General features: G+C 38.0%; 1 protein-coding gene across 1 annotated transcript in view; it reads right to left on the bottom strand.

Annotated features, from left to right (window-relative positions):
* Window positions 1–8,190: 8,190 nt before the first annotated feature.
* The window catches only part of LOC121958195 (putative C-type lectin domain family 20 member A), a 155,395-nt gene continuing 140,425 nt past the window's right edge, over window positions 8,191–23,160 (bottom strand). The window contains exons 3-4 of the transcript XR_006106785.2: window positions 9,124–9,279; window positions 8,191–8,955 (exon numbers count right to left, since the gene is read on the bottom strand). The gene's annotated coding sequence lies outside the window, so the exon portion shown is untranslated. The remainder of the gene's footprint in view (window positions 8,956–9,123; window positions 9,280–23,160) is intronic.

Genomic DNA, 23,160 nt, shown 5'->3' on the forward strand with positions numbered 1-23,160 from the left:
ATACTATAAGACAACAAACATTATAAAAAGCCTAAAAACATGTAATCATATGGCCATAATTAACTAAGTGAGATGCTACCACTATGAGGGATTAACCGTTTGCTTTTTCAATAAATGCAATAGATGTTGGGAGGGAGGAAGACTTAACCCTTTGAAACCTGAGAAATTGTCTTGATTTCTTTCAACAATATGGGAAGAAGGCACTGAGAAAAGAAATCACCCAAAAATCGGCAAGAAATCTGTAAAAATTACTAAGAAATTATTAAGAAAAATATCTACAAAATTAGTAAACAAACAAGCAAAAATTAAAAAAGGAAAAGAAAGGAAAAACAAAAAGTGCTTAATAATTATGAATAATTCTGTAACATGGTTTAAAACATGTGATTATGATTACTACAAATCAAAGTTTTCCCCGGCTTTTTTCATTTTTAAAAGGAAAATTTTCTAAATCTTTCTTCTTATTTGTGGAACATTTTTTACCAAGTTCCTCATTGCCTTTTTCCTGTATTTTTGAAAAAAATCACACTACTTTGCTCTGTGTACAAAGGTTTTAATACTCGTGAAAGGCTGCTAAAAGCAGCACAAGAAAAGTGATGTTACTCCAGGTTACTCCAGGGTTAGAACAGTAAGTTTTGCATCTGCTGGTTCTGTAACGACGGCTCAACAGTAACATTTGTTAAAAAGATGTATCAGATCATCCAGAATTCTGTGTGCATTTCATATTACAGTTTTGTCCAAGATGGTTTTGAGGAATGGATGTTCTTTCATTCAAATCACTTTCTTTGCTAGTTTTACCAAATTTGCAATTTTCATTTTTAGCTGTCAGTGCACCATACCATGATGCCATGCTGTATCTAATAATAATGTTCAGCACTGCATTGTAGAGTGTTTACATTAAACAACACGTTTAACAAGAAGGTGTTCCATGTAAGATTCAGTTTTGTATAAATTTACAGGACTTGCAAGAGACTAAGGGACCAAAAATATGTAAAGTTGCCAACCACAAGGGACAAATATATAGTATTTTTTTTTCTGTGTGAATTGTGCCATGAATTATAAAGCTTGCCTGTCAAATAGGCCTGTTGCCTGTTGACCCTAATGCAGTGCAGCAGTAGATTAAACAAAAATGAGCTTTAAAGCAGCTGGTAAATACGTCCAAAACAAGGTAACAGACAAAAGTACAACTTAAAATACACCAGAAAGAAACACAACAACTAAAAGAAACAAGCTTTAAATGTGGATACTGCTGCGAAAAAAAAGCTATTCTAAGAAATGAAAGGAGTTATGAGTAATGATGTTGAGGAATGACCAGAAAAGTATTTCTGCTCTACATTATGATTTCACAGTGAAGTTGACTTTGAAACTTTTAGATATATTATATCATCACTTTATCCTTTTTACCCTATTAGACATTTGTAAGAAATGTTGTCATACTTACTGTATGAATTCTTGAGTTATGGCCAAAAACATGTTTTGTGAGATCACACAGACCTTAATCTTTGATCACCAATTTGTTCAGTCCAAGTGAAGGATTCTGCCAAATTTAAAGAAATTCCCTCAAGGTGTTCCCGAGATACTGTCTTTACAAGAATGACAGACACAAGGTCACGCTGATTTAATCAGTGTATCACTGAGTCCGAGTGTGTGCCAAATCTGAAAAAAAAAAAAAAAATCCCCCAGAGGTTTTCTTCAGATATTGTGTTCACAAAAATGAGACTGACAAAGTCACAGTGAACTTGACCTCTGTCCTCAGTCCGCCAAATTCCACTCAGTTCATTGTTGACTCCAGGTGAAGGTTTGAGCCAAATTTGAAGAAATTCCCTCGAGGTGTTTTTGAGATATTGCGTTCATGAGAATGAGATGGAAGCAAGGTCGACCAACATTTGCCCTTCATCCACCAATTCTAATTTTCTATTTTATTTTTTTTTTTTGTCCAAGTGATTGTTTGTGCCAAACTTTAAGAAACTCTCTCAAAGTTAAGATATCACATTTACAAGAGATTTACAAGGGATGCATGCAAGACCACAGTGATGTTGACCTTTGACCACCAAAATCTAATCAGTTCATTGTTAAATCAAAGTGGACGTAAGAAATTAACTGAAGAGCTTCTGGAGTTGCTGTTTTCACAACTATGGCACAGGCAGACAGAAGGCCTGATGGACAGACGTAAAGCCACCTAAAAATATAATGCTATCATGCCATTGCTGTAAGCTGTGCAGAGGCATAAAGTCAAAAGCCTTAATCAGGAAATAAAGGAAGAATTCTCAAGAGGACCCAGAGAGGAGGGATCCCTCCTTCAGAAAGGACAGACGAGCAATAGTTGTTATGAGTACTGGATAACCAGAAATTGTATGACAATATTAGGTGGATAGAGAGCAACCAGAAAAATGACAACAAGCAACCTCAGAGTGCCACCACACACTGAATGACCCTATCTCCATTATAAAGACCTGTACAGTGTCAGGCAGAGGGCTGTGGCGCTCTCCAAGGTGCTGATCCTGCTGCTGGGAGCTGCTAGGGAGCTGTCCAGAGTGCTGTCTGTCTCCCACCCACAGCACTGGGAAAGCTGCCACCAGCAGGAACTGACAGCCAATAACTTCACTGTCTAATCACTGACTTCACCTTTTCACCCACCATATATAGTGATTTCTGCTGAATCTCTCACATGTCAGTCAGAGAAAAAGATTATCTTAGTTTTTTTAAAATTGTTTTATGTGTCACAGATTGATCCAAGTGAAAGCCTTGCTGGCCAAGTCTCCTTTTAATACACTACAAATGTACATTACTTTACATATATGTCTTATATTTTCATTTTATTTAATTATAAAAGTTTGAAAAAGCCTTTAAAAAGGGTTTCTACAGACACCTTTACCTTCCTGATGATGTGTACACCATGCACATGAATCTTCAGCGTATATGTTCTCTAATAACGTTACTGTCAGTAATAACTAAGAAATGAGTTCATCAAATGTGGGAGGAAAGATAAGAAAATGCTCTCTAACCAGATAAAATGCTCTGCGAAGTAGCTGCAATCCAAACTCTGTGACTTTTCACCAGTTTAGCTGAAGAAAAAAAAACTGAGTGTTGCCATGGAAACTAAAACTTGGTAGTTGTCCAGATGGAGGGAAAACAGACGATGTGGATGAAGTCACAGAAATGAAATGAAAAAGAGAGAGAAATAAGAGGCAGCATGGAGGTGGAGAGTGGAGCAAACAGTTGGTCAAACAGATATTATTAAGAAATATAGATTATATAAAGGTCCATGGTTCTGGAAGACAGCCCAAAACTGACCTTTACTTAAACATGTGATGTCTGCTCACAGTAATCTGCTATTCAGATCTGTTCTAGCACGTATAACCAATCAAATCCGCAGCAGCCTCGGCCTCAGCCTCCGAAGTCTGTTCCTGAAGTGAGTGGAAGACTTAGCGGGATACTTGTGATTCTCTAATGAACCATCTGTCTCATCAGCTGAACATCACACAATCTTTTTTTTCTTAAAGATGCTTGATGCTGACAAAACTGGAAATCTCCATATGTTAACACACAGGGTTTTTTTTTTCCTTTAGGGTGTCAGTGAGAGGGGACAAAAAGTGGGTAACAACATATGCAAGGTTTTACTTTCCTATGAAGGCTGAACAAGTGAGACAGCAAGAAGGGGAAACATATGAGGATTGTGTATTTGTTTGAACAGTCATACTTTATGCACTGTTATTAGAGCCGATTAAGAAGTTCACCTCAAATCTGAAAGTTCCTCTAAACAATTCATATCATCTGGACGGTGTCTTATGACACTAAGGTGTGCTCAGTGCGTTACAAAAGAGAGAAATATGCAATTATGCAGCACACACAATTTGAAACAGATATAGTTTAATGTCGCTTGTTCAATAAGAAAGCTAGTTTTTAGTCACAGAATTGGGACAGATTAACAGAGGATAATTATGTCAGGTGTGAATTCTGGTCACATGACTTGGATTTGAGTCAGAATGAAATTTAACATTCTTTTGTTAGAATGGCATCACATTTGGTGAAAAGTTCACTATGACATGTTCGGTACTTAAAACTCAAAGTTTAGGATTTGAAATTTGTCTGTTGACTCGGCCTTGACTTGGGACTTGACTATCTCAAAACAGGATTTGACTTGGAACTTGACTGACTTGACTTAGGACTTGAATTGTGACTTGCCTGTCTTCACTTGGGACGTGACTTGGGACTTGCCTGTCATGACTTTTGACTTGACTTGTGACTTGCCTGTCTTAATTTTGGGACTTGACTTGGGAATTGCCTTTCTTGATTCCAGACTTGACTCAGGACTTGCCCGTCTTGACTTGAGACGTGACGTGAGACTTGCCTGTCACAACTTGGGACTTGCTTGTCTTGATTTGAGATTCGACTTGGGTTTCAAGTGCAAAAACTTGAGACTTTCTTGTGACTTGCAAAACAGTGACTTGGCCCCACCTCCGGGATTTACAAACTATAATATGACTGGTCAGTTCTGTGGGATAATTCTCCCCACCTAAAGAGGTGTAAACACAGCAGGTGGGATTTAAAAGGTTGTTCCAGTGAAAACAAAGTGACTTTGCTTTAATGCTACAGAAATCTAAAAGTCATCTGACATAATGTGAGACAAGGGGGAATCCCCCCCTCCCCCCCTCCCCACTTCTTTTTTATGTATATATTGATGGTCTGTCTAGTCAACTAAAAGCATGTAATACTGGATGCATGATTGGTGATATTCTCGTGAATCATATGAAGTATGCAGATGATCTTGTGGTCTTTAGTCCCTCTAGCGCTGGCTTCCAACAGCTCCTTACTATTTGCTCTGTATATGGTGTGGAGCATGACATTAAATACAATGCTAATAAGAGTGTTGTCATGATCTGTGGATCCAAAGAGGATGAAAGTCTAAAATTCCCTGTCTTTAAACTGTCTGATAACAATCTTGATATATGTAATAGCGTGAAATATCTTGGACATTTCATAACAGCAGAAATGACAGATGATGATGATATTCAGAGGCAGTGCCGGATGATATAAACATTCTCTCCCTTAAATTTGGGATGTGTTCAAATGAAGTGACGGTATCTTTGTTCAGAGCGTATTGTACACCACTTTATACTGCCCACTTGTGGTCTAAGTACAAAAAGACAACTTTACAGAGACTGCAGGTGGCTTATAATAACACCATGAGAATATTACTCCAGAGACCTAGGTCGTGTAGTGCCAGTGAACTGTGTATGGCTGCAGGAGTTAATACCCTCCAAGCTGTTTTAAGGAACCTCATATATAAATTTATCTGCTTGGTGGCTGTGAGAATGAAATAATTGTAGCTCTATCCAACATAAGGTATAGCACAATACGTCACCAGTCTCAGCTGTGGAGACACTAGTGTAGTTGTCTCTTTGTTGGCATTGATTGAACTTTTTTTATGACATGATTTTATTTTATTTATTGTATGTGATATTTTGTCTTTTAATTTTTTTTAAATATGGCCCCTGAGTCTGGAATAAAGGATTGATTGATTGATTGATTGATTGATTGATTGATTGATAGATAGTGAGGCCTCCCTACAATTATCCAGAGCCTCATTCTATTATCAGTTATTTTAAACTAAACAAAGCATCAATAATTTGGGCCTATTTATAGAATAAAGATGATTGTTAGAAAGCAGTTAACAGAAAAGAGCAAACTATGATTCTTTTAGCATAAATAATAAAAACCTATAGATCTTTTCATGAGATTTCTTTCCCAGATAAAAGTGTGGCTGAAGTAAATTTTTGGTTTTATCTTTTCTTTCTAAACTTGATCTAAACTTTCACTGAGCTGTGCCTACTGAGCTCTGCCTCGCTCTCGGAACACACCTGAAGTTCAGTGTCAGGTTGAGTCCAGGAGCTGACTGCATGATGAGCTGCTGCCTCAGTCAATCAGGCATCCAATTCATGCAAGCTGCAGCTGCAATTTAATAAAACCTGCAGCACATTTGAGCAACTTTCTCAAAACCTCTGAGCAAAGATTATGGAAATGTCTGACTTTGGCACAACCACAAGTATATAATAGGGCTTGGCCATGTTATTGATGTTAAATTGATATTGATTCATGAAACTAGATATGGTCTTAGAATTTGGAAATCATGCATGTTGTCTTTTCCTGGATTTAAAGGCTGTGTTACAATAAGGTACCATTCTAGATGTTCTATTATTTGCCTTAACCACATAGAAATAATGAGAGTGGAATGGGCATTGTGCTGTGGTGACTTGTCTAGTTTAAAGAAAATGTTGATTGGTGGTAGCTGTTATGTTGTCAGCACACATCAGTGGGGACATACAGTGTGTAACAAGGCGGCTTTCCATTACAGATCCACGCAAAACTTGCGAGATGACTGCATTTCCATTGAGTGATGTCATGTGACTTCTCCTCTTAAGTTAACATTCCAAGGAGCACGGCGATGGATGTTCAAAACATTAGCCGGTTTATTTCTATTTTATTTATTTTGTTTAATTTTATTGATTTGCTTTATATTTTATTTATTTGATTTATATTTTATTTGCTTTATATTATATTGATTTGCTTCATAGATTTGAATTGAAAAATCCTCTCTACTCTAATTCCATTGCAGTGCTTTTACTCACTATAGTATATCAACATTACTGATGATTATTTTTAAAAAATCTCACTGTGTAAATGTTTTTTGAAAGCACTGATATTTCAAACTACAATATTGTTGCAATATCAATTTTGATGTATTTGGTCAAAAATATTGTGATGTTTGATTTTCATCATATTTCCAAGCCTGAAAAAGAATGTTAACTCATGAACTTTTCATTAGATATTCAAATATTTTCATAGGGTACCTCAGGCAAAGTAAAGGGGAAGTTTTAGTTCCAAAAAAGAGTAGAATTATCGGTTAATTCTTCTTGTGGACAGGCAGACACCAGGCAGAAGGGATGTGTTAAGGAGGAGGAGGATAAAAGAGATCCATCCTGTTGTTGTAATCAATGGGACAAACACATAGATCCAAAGTGAGGAAAAAAAGACAGCAGGAGGAGGAGGACGGCAAGAAAGAGACGAGAAAAGACGGATAGCAGTAAAAGAAGACAGTGGCTATGAAGATCAAAGAGCGTGTCTCTTGTTTTTAAAAATCCACACCCAGACTGCTTAAGGAGTCTGAGGACACCTCAAGCACAGATGGAACAGCAGTCCCACTTGAGTGTTGAAGACACACGCTCACTTACTTGACCCTTTTGCAAGATGTCTTTGCCTCCCTCTTCTTTCATCTCCAGAGTGTTGTCAGTCAGGTAGGAGCAGCTGAGAGACAGAGAAGTGTCTCACTGTGGAGAATGCAGAGAAGCTGTATGACTATTACATTATGTCGTAGGGCTTGATGATATGCCTTTCAAATAATATCACATTTTTAGGCTATATCGCAAAACATGATATATATATCTTGATACTTTGAAATCTCCTCTAAACTACTGCTAAACTACTAAAATATTAAATTATTAAATGAACTATAGTTACCCATAAAGTAGCTACTGTCCTACTGTTATAATAAAGTTTAATAAAATACTGTTATAATGAAAAATAAAGTACAAAGTTGAATAAAGTTATAGTTAGGTTACATAAAGTATTTTTATAATTAATTTAATCAAAGCAGAATCCATGGTGATTTTATTTTGAAGGACCCAGCTCGTCTCGTTTGTTTATTTTGGTGCCGTGTATTGCGTGAACGCGCCCTCATCCATGCAGACAGATGCAAAGAGTTGTCAGATGACATAAACAAAAAAAACAATATGCATAATATGAAACTATAGGCTTTTTTTTAATCGTCAGATGATATATTTCATCATATCGCGCAGCCCTATTATGTATGTGGATGCTTCTAGTGATTTTAAACATTCAGACAGAATGTATTTAACCTTTTATCACATTGTAAGTTTGCCATTGCTTTTAGTTACAATCAGTCATTTATGACTATAGAAAGAAAGCAGACAAATTTCTTAAGTGACATTAACACAATTGTCATCATTGAATGACTAAAGCAAACTGCTATCGCTGCAGTGCATCTGATGGCACGATGAAAATCACAGAATGAATCAATTAATAAATGCATTTCAATAAATATCAAAAAGTGCAAATCATGAAAATCCCTGTACAACCCAGTCACCTCTAAAAATATTGGCAATACACGTTTCTGCAAACCACATAAACTTTGTACTCTATTATGCAGTGGATACACTGTAATTTCACTTTTTATGATGTTTCAACAATGCTGTGGTTAACGTGCAGTTAGGATTAGGCATAAAAAAAGAATTGGTTATTGTTAGAAAAAGACACTGCATTGGCTTAAAATACATGCTTTTAATGACAATATACCATCAGAAAAAGCAATTATGTCTCTGGACAAAACAACCAATTTTCGTGGGACGATCCTGTCTTATCATTAAAAAAAAACCAAACAAAAAAAACCCCACTTGTGATATTGTGGCAATATCTGGGCATAACACACATCAATGGCTCTGTATAAAACAACCACTTTCTCTGGCACTATTCCTGCAGGAAATGCAACTATGTCTCTGTAAAAACAGCTGCCTTTCACAGCACTATTGTATTAGGAAACACAGGAATGTCTCTAAAAAAAACAGTCACTTTTTGTGGCACTATCCCGACAGGAAACACAGCAATGTCTCCGGTGGAAAAAAAAAAGCATCTGCTTTTTGTAGCACTATCTGCATTGGGAAAAAAAAGCTTTGACTTGCTAAAAAAGAGCCTGTGTTATTGATGGTTGGTCAGTGGTCTTGTGCCACTCAGAGGGGGAGCGACTGTGGCAACTTCTGCTAATGTTGATCACATGAATATGTCTATAATTAGTCACATCAGCTGAGAATCCATTCTGTTTCTGTCTTTCAACACCCAGCCCTGTTCACATCGCATGAGAGGTGATACATTTCTGCAGCAGCACTGCAGGCAGAGAAAATAAAGACACAGTTTTATTATAGAAGGAACTGATCCCTTAAGCCAAAAACAGTACTTTATTTTCATCAGCTTGAAAAGAGAGGCAAAAGAGGCGTGTCCAGAGGCTGCAGTAATAGAGAAACAGTGCAGTGCGTTGTGCCCGTCACCGCTCACCTGCCCTTGACCTCTGCGTGCAGTCAGACCGCACAGCTGGGTCAGCAGAGGAACCTCTGTGACCCGAACAGACAACTCCTCACTCCAGAACATGCAAATGAAGCCGCTAGCTCCGCCCTGGCGTGTGTTTAGGTGGAAATCCAGTGACACCTCCATCTGTTTAGTGAGAGGGAGGGAGGAGGAAAAGAGAGAGGAGCAGGAGGGGGGAGCAGAGGAGACAATGGGTAATTTGGTGAGATACTGTCATACGTATAGTTGCTGTGGTGGTGTGTGTTGTGTGAATCTTACTTTTCCTGAATAACACCTGAGGTACTTTTTGTTTTGGGTGATCATTAAAGGGCCTCCGCACTAAATGCATAAATATCACCAACAGTGCTGACTTGTTTACAGATATAACCATGTTGCACCACCATGTTGGAGTAGCCCAGAATGGACACACCAAAAACTGGCTCTGGACATTCTGCTTGGTTTACTTATAAGAATGAAGATTTTTAAAGGTCTTTGTATGACCAACCTAATTTGTTGTATGTAAGAAATACATCTTCCAAGTAAAGGCAGCTCAGTTATTCAAGCAAATCAACTTTTTCAAGTAAAGTCAAAATGTACTTGTAAAATTAGGTATGAGAGGAAGAAGGCAATGACCAACTTAAAAAAATGCCAAAATATTTACAAGAAATTTAAAAGTTAAGAAAATTACCTGAAAATAAGCAACAATAAAGAAAAGTAAAACAGCAATAAGAAAAATTAAAATGACCTTGAGACAGTGCTTAAAAAAAGAATAATAATTATATTTATACATGAAAATATCTGGACATTATCACCATTATCATCTTATACTTTTGTTTTTTTTTTTTTCCCAGATTGCGAAAAATTTCTTTCCAAATTGTTCATAGCCTTTTTTCCATAATTTTGGAGAATAAATCAAACCAATTTTCTCAGATTTCATAGGTTTAGATGCGTCTGAATGCAGCACAAAAAAACTGATGACAATCCAGTTGTTTAAGGGTTAAGTCAAGTGCTTAAGTATTTGAGAAAAATGATTACCATCACTTTTTAACAATTTTGGCATGGACTTGGTGCCAAAGCGGCCACATTGCAAAGTGATGAAGATGAGCCTGGCTGGAATGTCTTTCCAAAACAAACCACAGAGAAGCTCTCAATACTTAGAAAGTAACATAACAGTGCCAACTCATAAACAGTACTGACAAAGCTTAAAGCGCTAACCAGGGAGAACCAGAGGATGGGGACTACGGTTTAAGTCAACGCCATCCCGACATCAGAGATAACAATTTGATAAGCAGAGTGCAAAGTGCTAATGATGAGCTAGCCAGTGTAGCTTGCCATAACAAACAACTGAGAAGCTCGAAATTCAACTCACAGAGGTAGCCTGAGTTCATTCACTGCTCAGGACACCTTTACTCCATTATATTGTTTTATGGCAAATAGTGTATTGCTGCTATATTACTGCTCTGAATGTCACAATGTCACATACAAAACCTTTAAAACACACTTTTTCTATTTGTGACTTTTTTCCAACCTGTCTGAGAGCTCTTTAGGGGCTTGGTAACTGTATTACAGTGGCTGGACTCTTGTGAGTCCCCATTCATCACTCTCTCTCTCTCTCTCATGCACACACACACACTTTCAGATGCACACTGCACAGAGAGTGAAAAGTTTAGAGAGAGGATTTACAGTGAGCCGGCTGTGGGAAGTGTACATGATATAGGCTCTGTCAGTTGTTCTTTGTGGTATATTATGAAGCTGGGTCATAAATAACAGCAGGATGCAAGGACAATGTTCCAGTTACCCTTGATGATGAAGACACTTCGCTAAAATAGGAGACTGGTAAAAATATCCCAGAGATTTAAGCATCTCCAGGTCTTTGTACAGTAGTGTGTTTGTGCTGTATTTCTGCCTGCACAGAATACTGCCATGATTACACCACTGTCACCCCAAAAAATAATGACTGTCTCACTTCCCCCACCCTCATTACTGTTTAGTGCCACTCACCCAGTCTGTACTGCACTCCTCTCCACTCTTTATTTGTTGTTGTGTTATTTAACACGTTTGTCTAGATAATTTCATATTTGTGTGTGTAATTCGGTCACCAGGCTGGTGTATACACACACGGCCCAGTTGGTGTTTGATTCAAACACACTCTACACACAGCCTCTTTCATTTTAAACAGTCTAAACAAACAATGTAAAGGTATAATAGTCTAAAGACTCATTAGCACTGTGCCCCCCCCAAAAAAACAATTACAAAACTTGGACTCAGTTCCTTTGGTTCGGACAGGAATGTGCAGCCCTAGCCGCACTCTAGTATCCAAATGTGCGGACAGGCACGTTTTTTTAAAAAGAACAATATCCTAACAATTTTTGTGCATTTTTAGCATTAACTCTCTAAATAGCTGCTGCATGTTGGATGTTCAGTAAAACACATGACACAGTGGTAACACAGACAGTGCGCACTCCATTTGTGTTTTGACCTACAACATAATGATCACCTGGTCAGTTCACAACGACATGGTTCAGTGCATCACCTGACTGTTTTATCTCAGCTATCTTTTTCTGTGGCTGAAAACACGAGCAGTGCTTGTGAGTGTCAGGGTGAAGCTCTGCACGAAGGGGGGAAAATTGACAGCAAGGCAGTAGAGACTGAAACATAAATAAGGTAAATAGCCATAGTCATATTTAAAATCAGTCTATACATATTCTATATGGAAAGTGATCTTAGATAAGTTGTGATTTGAAACAGGCCTCAAACTTGATGCACAGCCTTGTCTGAAAGTGCACAGAAGCACTAAATAACCCATTAGCAGTTGTACGTAAATTTTAAGTGATTCAATCTGGCAAATGCATACCAAAGAGTTGATCAATTCAGCAAGTGAGGGGTAACAGACACCAGACGGCCACTGGCTAACTTCTAACAGCAGAACGGAAACCAATAAAGAGTCATGCTTAGCTGTAGTCCAAAGAGAAGCCACATGAAGTTAGCATCATGAAATACACCAGCACACCTCCACAAACAGGTTCAACGCATACAACATGGCTCGGATCTTTCCACCAGAGGATGGCCTGTAAAACAAGGAGCGTAGGTAGATACGCCACACTAAAACTGATAGAATGCATGACTTCTAATTGCTAAAAAGGCACGTCGTCAGCCACAGAAAACTGTGCACAACGCTATCAACGCTGAAGCCAGGTAGGAAATGCACACTCAAGCAAAAATCACACACTGAATGCAGCCATGTGACAATTAATGGGCAAAAAAACCCGCTCTGCTACATTATGTACCACAGTAGAAACTCTAAATAGGTTGACTTGTTGTTTTTGTGGTTGATTGAGTCAGTTGTGTAGAAAAGCCAGCCAGCATTGGAGTCACTGAAAAGGAAGACAGATACTAGATGTCAGAACATTGATTTACAATGAATGCTGAGCCAAATTAAAGTTTCGATTTAGTTCCCTTTGCAAAGCCACTGTAACACAGCAATCAAATGAACAACTCAATTGTGAAGTCGCTCATCAATGAGCATCAACCTGATAAATGCCAGAGCAGAGGAGGGAATTCTGACATTACTGTACCTACAAAAGGCGCTGGAGATGAGGAGAAGACTAAACATGTCAAAACTGCAAACTTGTAGTATAAGGAACAAGATTATTGTCAGACCAGTGTGTTTTGGCTTGTGGCCTTTATTCATACAATAAAACACATTACAAAGCCTATTTTTAAACATGTTCTTTCTACAATAACGGAAATACAAATGAAATCTAATTTTGCATATTTTGCAATGGAAAAAATAAATTGCTACTGTGAGTGCAGGCTGGCTAATTGTTTTCCCTTTGAGTGGTACTTTTAGTGTTTATTTCTCGCTTTGAGGAACTCTGGAGTCCTGTCTGCTCCAGCTGTGACTGGTAAGCTCCTCTGGCATCTGGCAGAGACACTTCAGAACAAACACACATGGAGGCTGGAGTGAATATAATGGCATGTGCCTGTCGTGCTGAATTCACCAGCGTCTGAGAACACGCCAATGTGATTTTGTTTCAGCAAATTGCTGGTCTTAACCTGCCATCGTAATTTGCCTTGCCACTTCATCTCATGCAGAACACAAATAGAGTAAAACAAATAAGTCAGTTGAACACAGTCACTGCTGCTCAGAGTCTATTGATGCTGACGGCACTCTGTGTCCGCCCTTTATTCATCAGTCAAATCAAATACAGAACCTGCGACATACAGATTTACACCTCATTTGCTCATCGCAGCGTCATCCAATGACAAGTGTAGCTTTGATAGATTGTCAGAACTCACTGCTGATAACTGCCAATACCCTCATACCAACAATAGGAGGGTTATCATTAACCCTCAAATTCTGCAAATTGAAATTGGGAATGTAAAAAACACCTAATGGTAACAAGTCAATTTAAAAAAATAAAAAAATAATTATCCAGAAAAAAAATTTGATACTCACATGAGGTGGTATCTCAGCTGATTTAAAAAATCCATGCTCTGGCTATGTGCTTGTCTATGGGAACTGTCTCCATCATGATGCAGCAGGTGCTGACAAGAGGTGTTATTGCATCATACTGTATAACTCTTCAAAAGTTGAGCAGATCATCCGGAAGTTTTGATTCCACAATTCCCCTATGAAATCGTGGACTACCATCTCCCAGAAATCCCTAAAACATGGCCGCTCCCATGTATAAGGGGCTTGCCTTTCCATTACCACTGGCAGAACACGTCTAAGCCGCCTTCGAATGGAAATAATGAGGGCCAGTGCGGTTTAAGTGTTAATGGTTTAAGTGTTGACATGTTGCATTTACTTCTAAACTGCTTTTAACTTCAGGCATTGCTCATGTGAAATATTTCTACTGATCCAGAACGCTACAAATCAGTGTTATTAGTCCTCATTGATCATCAGATTGAGCACGCAGGCTTCTGAGTTATGTTCAAGTGAAGGGAGCGTGAAGTTGGTGATGTTGGAGAGAAATCAGAGCAGTCACAGCTCCTGTGGAATAATAAGTGAAATCCAGAAATTACTTTTTAAATGAGTAATGACTAATAAATAATAGATGTGACTCCTTCTGAATAATGAGCCCAACACTGCTCCCTTGGGTGGCAGTTTCATGCTAGAGCCCAAACTTTTGCCCTCGCTATCTTATCTGGCTGTCCAGATCCAATGACAGCGTAGCTCCAGATCCAGCTCAAACACCGCTGCCGTGGCTCCACAAGGGCCTGTGGCTCTTAGCAGGGGTACTTTTCCATTTAGGTCAACAGCAGCAGCTCTGTACTATCTGACAACTGATAACACAATGAGACCATTAGCGTTGTAGGCTCGTGGCCCGGGCCCAGCCGGCTCAGGTCTACCTATGCCAGCTTCGGGCCAGAGGGCTTGTCTCCTCGAGATTAATGATCCCTGGTGCTGCGCAGAGTAGGCCTCTTCTTGAGTGTGAAATACGCCTCGTCTGCCTGGCTGGAGCTCTGATTTATTCCTGCCTGCATGCTTGCCCTCGGTGTCTGCAGGGGGTTTGTCTTTGTTTAGCAGTCTGTGTGACTGTGGGTGCCTTATTTGATTTCTCGCTGTCTTGGTTTGATCCAAGCCAAGTGTTAATAAGTACATAATCTAACTAATCTTTTCCAAAATTATGTTAATGTTTTGTTTTACTAGCTCTGTCATGCATGAGCGCACCGTCATATCTGTTTGCATCTGGAATTGAATTTTAATAAGTAGCCAATAATGTGGTGTTAATTTGATTTGACTCATTTCGGCTTTTTTTCCTGTCAGTACAGTATTGTAGATCCCTTTATTTGAACACTCTGAAATTAATTAACTCCCCTTTATTTGAAAGACATCCCACATAATTTCAGTTTTAAACAGTGGTCTACGTGATACGCAGTAACAAGCTGTATAACCACTAAGAAAGGGGTTTTTTGTATACCCACTTAAAAATGTTTTAGGATACATAACAATGCAATTTTGTGACAGAACTTTAACCGTTTAAAACCTGAGCAAATTGACTTGCTTCCTGTCTAAAACATGGGAAGAAGGAAATGAGCAGTGAAAGAAGAAATTACCTTAAAATTAGCTGGAAACTAGTAAAACGTACATCAGAAAATTAGTAAAAACCAAAAAACAACTGAAAAATTATTATTAAATTATTTTTGAAAAACAATACCAAGGAAACGACCTGGAAGAAGTGCTTAAAACTATATATTTTTTGGAACATGATGTTAAATATGTAATTATTATAATAATATAGTTTTTCCCTTGTTACTTTTCTTTTCCCAAGACATGTTTCCCAAGCTTTTTAAAATAATTTTCTAAATCTATTTATTTCTTGCAATTTGTGTAACATTTATTACCAAGTTGCTCTTTGCCTTTTTTCCCCCGTTGTTTTAAAAGAAATTGCACCAATTTCCTCAAAGGTTGAAATAGTTGTAAAAGCCATCTGAAAGCAGCACAAGAAAAGTGATGTCACTCCAGGTTTCAAAGGGTTAAATAGCAATTTGTTATTACTAATACAGAGTGGAGAGATGTGACAGCAAATTGAAAAAATGCTGAAGCATAAGCTAATGAAAGATTAGAGCTGGATCTTTCATTAGGAGTGCTATTAGAATACATATATTGTTTGGTTATTCATCACACCACATTCAGAGTGCAGAGCATACTCTGAGCACAGACATGCAGCAGAACATCAGGAAAAATAAAACTTATTTGTTAATTGTATTGGATCATAAAAATTTGCATCTACTCGCCTCTGCAACAGCCGCTCCTCTTATCCATCAATTGGATCAGACCAGCTCTGATTGGATCGACCCTGCGAATCAAATTTCACAAACTGCTGCTGCTGAAAAAGAACTCGTGAAGAGTTTTGCCTGTGCTGGATAAAAGTATCCAAAAAACCTCCAAATTTAGTGAGGGGACACACATTGATCCAAAAGGGACACACACACACTCACAAGATAAAAAAGAAAATGACAAAGGGAAAGTTTGCTGACCCTTGTCATTAGCTACCTCCACACACAGAATCTAAATATGTGGGAAACAGTACAGAGAGACTCTTGTCCTCCGTCCTTGTACTCACTGGCTTTAAACTGCTGGAAAGTGTCACTGGGCTTTTTCCCCTGGATACTCATCTCTTTGTGAAATTACTCAGCTTTACAGGTCTCAGTACCTGAAACACAGGCCTCAAAGAACAACATGACTTTTATGAGCTCATACTCGAGCACCGTCTTTACTTACTACACAGCGGTGGTCTCAGCTCCTCATTGATTTAAACAACACATAACATAAATAATGGTTTATTTATATCGAACCTTCACAAATCACAGTGAAACTGTGACAAATTTCTGCATCTGAGGGGATAAAAAATTTAATATTTATTTATTTAAGATTTCTTAATCTAGCATCCTGTTGGTTTACTCTTTCAGAGTTTGGGCGTTAGTTTCAGAAAAGTACTGCAAAGTGAAAATGCCAAAGGTCTAGGGTTTATGCTAATTTTGCTTTCAATCTGCTAAAAACCAGAAATCTTTACTGAAACAGTCCTAGACTTTTTGTTGTTGTTGTTCTTTTTTCTTACAACGTACTGTTAGAAATTCTGGTTTCAATTTCGATCTTTATTTGTGGGTTGTTTTAACACATTTTAATTTAGGTTCTTTCATTTACATGATTCATGTTCTACGACACACACTTAGTGAAAGTCAAAATCAAGTTGTCCAACCCTGTCCTTGTTAACAATAAAGGAATGTGACAAGGCTGCCCCATTTCTCAATGAAGCCATTAGCACAAGTTATTACATAAAAGTCACATATTTCCACTAGCATTATTAAAAACATAAAGCATACAATCTCTTTATAAGCAGATAATCCTCTTGTCTAATTTAATCAGCCTCCAAGGGTGTTTAAGTATTTAAGACTTTGAATTCTTTTTTTAGGATATGAAATAAGTTGGTGATTCCCAAATTAGAGAAGGTAAGAAGATCATTAAAGATTCAAAACATTAAAAATGGCCTTAATCAATTTGCAAATGACTGAATGCTGAAAACACATGATGATAATATTAATTACAGTTCCTTCATTGTTATGCACTGACGCTGATGGTGAACTATTCATACCACCATTTGCTCTGCCTTACACCCACCTGCTTTCAAAAGTATACATCAAAGAGTAGTCAAAATGTAGTAGTCAAATGCTGCTATGTTCGGCACAGCTGTGGACATATGTGCAGACCAGTGTCAAATGTATTTTCTCCGACTGTAATGAGCACAACAGACATCAAAATCAAAAAGATAAACTAGTATATAATGTTTACTTTTTAACATCGCCTTCATGAAGGTGGTGTTTCAAAGAAATATCACACATCTTCATCACAACACACTGCAAAGAGATAATTATATGCTGTAGACACAGCTGAAATGAGAAGCTGCCCTTTGTAGCAAATACAGTGTGAAGCAGTTGTTGGTCGTGAGCCTGGCTGCCAGAAGGTAATGTTGGAATTGTATGTTTCATTAAGCCATAGATATATCACTTTTTTGTGTTTTGTGAAATGCTGTGAAATACTGTGAAATGTTGTTTTGTTTTGTAACATGTTGAAGGCTTATGTTTTCTAAAATGTTGTAGTGTTTCCTGAAATGTTGTGTGTATTTTGACACTTGCTAGCAAAAATTTGCATTAAAACAGTTAACCATAGCTGTTAATGCAACGTGTTAACCAAGCTAGGCAGCTAGCATCCACCCTGTAGTCTAAATATGGTCAATTTTGGCTCCCAAAATCCAAAATGGCAACAGCAGAAATGCCAGACTCGAAGGTCCCAGTAGGAATCTACAAACAAATGGGTGACATCACAGTGACTACGATTTTTATTTATTGGTTTTGGTTGTACCCTTTGAACATTGTAGTTTTTATATAAGGTAGGATGCATAAATTAATTTTATTATTTACTGCAGTATTTGTTTTAGATTTTGAGTTATCATGCACCTTCTTTGACCTGTGTTCTCAGATACTCAAACCTTTTAAAGATTTTGACAGAAGTTATAACTGCGACGCACTGCAGGACACCACAGAGTCCTGGTCAGCCTACGAGAGAATATCAACATCCAGCTCACTTTGAATTTAATGGCATCGAGGGTCACGCTGGCATGGATCGGCATTCACACAGAGCCCTGGGCCTCCTGGTCTGACAGCAGCACCTCCACACTCACTAACTGGGACACTGGCCAGACTAATAAGCACTTGTCAGGACAGTGCTGTGGAAGCTTTTGTACTGTCTCTGGGAAATGGGGAGATGGAAGCAGTGAAAGGACAAAACATTTTTTTGTACCAAAGGTCAAAGATGCTGTTAGCATGTAAAATACTGACGTCTTTATTTTGCCGTGTATATGATGATGTTTTCATAACGGTGACGATGCTGAAGATTATGAGTCAGGCGGCTTACATGAACATCACAGAGATTTGGTGGCATGTTTAACAGCATGTAAGTGGCACAGTATATTTGCATTCCAACTTGTTGTCAAAAGGACAAACTTCAAACGCTGGAGAAATGTCCAGGGTTACCGTGAGAACTACGAGAAGGTACGATGGGAAAGGTAACTGCGCAGGCAGACTGCGACTGGATTTAACCAATTAATATGTAAAGCTCATTACATGCTGTGCTGAGCTGTCCTATCCCTCAAATCCTCTTCTGTTTCAGAGTGTTGCCGCAAATGTGCTTTCTGTAAATAGCATCATCTCAAGACAATGCTGTAATATTTCTTTTGAGTCACCGCCTGTTTATGTTTGCATTTAAATATTTGTATGAAACAACTGATAATGGTAAGCATGAAAGTTCATTGTTTTTTTAAAGAATATTTTTAGTGCTTTTTATTGCTTTTATTATGGAACAGCTGGAGAGAGAGGACATGCAGAAAAGGGATGCATGTTGGAGTGGTACACAGACTGCCAGCCTACATGGGGCTCTCGCTCCACTAGCAGTCACACAGTATGAGATGGTCATCCCAAATTTCCGACACTGTCAGAATTTTATCCCAGGCCGTCTTTGATCGCACGACCGTGACAACAGCCATCCTCAAACCTCTCTCATTGTGTGACAGAGGACCACCGTTTCAGAACCACGACCAAAGATATCGCCATGTGTCTGTCACGATATCATCTTTCGTCTGGGACAGCCCAAAATTGCACAGTGTATACCGGGCTTTAGACACAGTAGTCATGTTACTATTTTGTCACAATCTAAGCATACTGTATATTCCTATACTGTTAACCTGAAAGCACATATTGCATTTTTGTTTTTATACCCATTTACAATATGTGTTAAGTAATACTTAAACTGCAACACTGAAATTGTTTGGGATTCAGTGATGCACAGTGGCAATGTGTGAAGACCATGATATTCATACTTTTTTTTATTTTGGTTTACAATAGCCCCAATGCACCGCTGTGAAATCAGGTAGTTTTTCACATTTATAGCTCAATATGCCTTCACACCCTAAGAAAGACTAATGGCACATATGAAGGGGGACAAGGATCTATTTGAGAGAACTTGGTCACCTTTCTTAATGTATCTGCCATTTTTGGTATAGATGATGCTAGTGCGCAACAAGAAAAAAACATTCTGAAAATACTACTTCCTTTTTCTTTGCATTTTTAAGACTTTGAAAGATTGATTTAAGGCATTTTAATGGCAATTAAGGCCTTAGTTGTAAACTTAGCATCCACAGGAACCCTGACGAATCCAAATAAGTGCTGATATTGGTTTGTGTCTGCTGGATGTGTAAATGGGCACCTGCTAACATGCTAACATGTTAGCTAATTTTAACCTGGCAAATCAAACATGATTTTCAGGTTGTTGTGGTTCTCCACACAAATGGCCACAAAAGAAAAAAGAAAAAACTATTGCAGATTTATTTTCTCATTTTGTTTATTAGGTCTGACATTGTCTTTAGAAACAGTTCAATTAAAGCAAGTTAACTGTGGGAAATAGAAGTGTTCTATCTTGAAGAGAAATAAATCTATAATATTACTTAATTTTTGGCTATATAGTAAAATGTGGGATTGGAGTTTGTGGAGGGCAACAGAAATCACAAAGATTAGATGTCTCTAAATGAGTAAATTGCTTTCCTCTCTATATCTAATCCCATTGTCACCATGCAGGGGAATTCCCACAGAACCACATTATCACCGTTTTACCTCCCAGTCCTCGGCTCAGAGTCACCTCACCCCCACCTTGTCCTCTGTAACTGCTTAGCACCCATTTAAATCAACCAGCACCACCACATGCCTCTAAAGATGGATCGCTTTGCTTATCAGCCTTTTGTTGGCAGTTTGTCTTGGTTCTGAGCAAACAAGGGGAAAGCTGCGCTGCTAACGACCTTGGGGGTGAGAACGACATTTGTGTGTATTATATGTTTGTGCATGTGTGTGTGCATGCCCATTGCTCAGGCAGGTACAGGTGAGCGCTGCATGTGTGTACTCTGCTGCCTACTATATGCATCTGACCTCCTCTCATGGCTGGTGTCTCCTGCTGGGGATAAATCATGAGGATCTGTGGCAGGATAACCCTGCTGAGGTGATTCATGGAGCTGCTTTTATGACCTTCCACTCAGGTACACAGCTGGGTCCACACGCCCGGCATGCCCATTCATTCCTTTGACTGTAGCATCCCTTCAGCTGACTAACACATATATGTTTTAGCAGAGCAGAGATAAAGACAGAATGACATCGTGTGTTTGTTAGTTTATATGTGAATTAGGGTTCGATGATATGGCTTTAAAATTACACCGCAATATATTTAGGCTATACCATTATACACAATATCCTGATATTTTTTAAATCTCCTCTAAATTAATATTAAAAAAATTAATTAGAAAATGATCAAAAAATATTAAATGAACTACAGTTACAATAAAATTTAAAAAGTAGCTACTGCCATATAATAACATTAAATAAACTACTGTTATAATAAACTTTGATAAAATACTGTTGTAGTAAGGTTAAATTAAGTACATGTACGTGCTTTCTTTTTGAAAAAAAAAACATGGGAAGAAAATACAAGAAAATTGCTTAAAATTTAACAACAAAATGAAAAAATAAATATCATAATACTATGGTATTATAATGGTTAAAACTAATACTTATTACATTATTGTTGTTAATATTTTTGTTTTCTGGCCTTTATTATTTATTCTGAACTAATTATCTCTCTCTCTCGCTCTCTATTTGTAACTAATTTTCGGGTCATTTTCTTGTCATCTTTTCTTAATTTCTTGAGATTTGTGACAAAATCTCTTGCTTTGTTGCTCATTGCCTTCTTAGCTATGTTTAAAAAAGGAAAAAAGAAACTCAAACCAATGTGCTTGGGTTTTAGAGGTTGAAAGGTGCTGAAAGCAGGATAAGAAAACTGATGCTGTTTCATCTTTTAAAGATTTAAATAACGTATTATAAAGTCATAATTTTATAAATCAAAGAGGAAACCCATGGTTCAAAGGTGTTGATGGTTTTGTTTTGGACTTGAAGCTTCCTGTCACCAGTTGGATGTTAGTGTTAGCAAACAGTTATGCAGTTAACGTGGTGCCTTTAAACGTGAGGGCACTGTGAGCTGGAAACAAACTCATACCTCTCTAGTTCATTTATTACAAAGATTTGCAAGTTGCACAGGTGCTTCATGGTTGCAGAAATGTGACTGAATAGTCACAATCGGAGCTCTGCAGATAGAAAAACACACACTTCACCTGCTCACACTACTGCCACAACCACTTATTAAGTTAGACTGTTACCGCAGCACTGTTAAATGTGATAATTAATTCACTATAAGCTGCAAACAAACAGCTCCCCAGTTTATATATTAATAGTATTTGCAAGTCACAGTGGTGTTTCATGGTCACAAAATGTGACTAAATAGTCAAGTTCTGGAACTCTGCAAACAAATGCCCTGCTTTGTGTGTGTGTCTGTGAGAGGGAGAGGCATAGGAGAGGGAGAACTGAAATGCCAAAGCCAGTCTCATGCCAGTGGAATAAAATAACTACTCGATGTTCGCAATTTTGTCATTTTATACATCTCACGTGGAACATGCTGCGATGCATCAAGTATATTTGATGTATCGCCCAGCCATAAAGCGAATACATGACTGTAATGTACGGAAAAGTCTTCAGTCATTTTTTCAAGCCAAGTTGCGGATTTCCTTCAAACCAATTTGCTTACCTTTCAAAGGTTTAAATCCTTTGAAAGGCGTCTGAGTGCACCACAAGAAAACTGAGTCGATCCAGGTTTCAAAGGGTTAAGATATTGCTTTTTGAAGCAAACAGAGTTCTCTTTAAGTCAAGCCCACACGTTACTTATCAAGATGATTTCATTAAAAGGTAACAACCGTGCTGCACTTGAGCAGAACATCCCTGCCCAAGCATGGCACTCCAATGTGACTATTTAAAGTGATTAGTAACACGAAACATGTTGTGAACATGCTGGGGTGCCTGATGTGTGGAGAGGCTCCTGTCTGTGATACCGGCTGTTGCTCGGTCTGGGAGCTGTGTCCCAGAACAGCCCACACCCCATGTTTCCTGCTGCCCCTCCCTGCTTCCCTTACATCTCTTTAATCATCACGCTCTACACACACATTTCAGACACAGAAACACAAACACAGAAACATGCAGCTCTGTTAGATAAAAACACTTAAAACAAGCCATAAGTGATGTACACGTCTCTATTTGTGAGAAGCTAACAGAGGCACTGACAGAAGGGACAGAAAGTTTTCAAAGTTTTTCAAACTTTCATCAAAATATGAAGGTAATATAATGATAGAAGGTTTGGCAGATTTTGTCCTGTGTTCAACCCTATGGAACCTAAGCAAATTGGCTTGATTTTTTTTAAAACATGGGAGGAAGGCAATGAGCAACTTAAAAAGAAATGATCCAAAAATTAGCAACTAATTGGTTAAAAGTTACAAGAAAATGACCTGAAAATTAGCAAAAAAGAAAAGAAGTAAAATGAAAAACAAAAGAAACAAAAACAACAACAAAAGAAAATACAAAAGTGCAAAAAAATTAAAT

Source organism: Plectropomus leopardus, chromosome 17 (genome assembly GCF_026936395.1).
Source record: "Plectropomus leopardus strain MGB_pleo_1.0 chromosome 17, ASM2693639v1, whole genome shotgun sequence".
Taxonomy (NCBI): Eukaryota; Metazoa; Chordata; class Actinopteri; order Perciformes; family Serranidae; genus Plectropomus; species Plectropomus leopardus.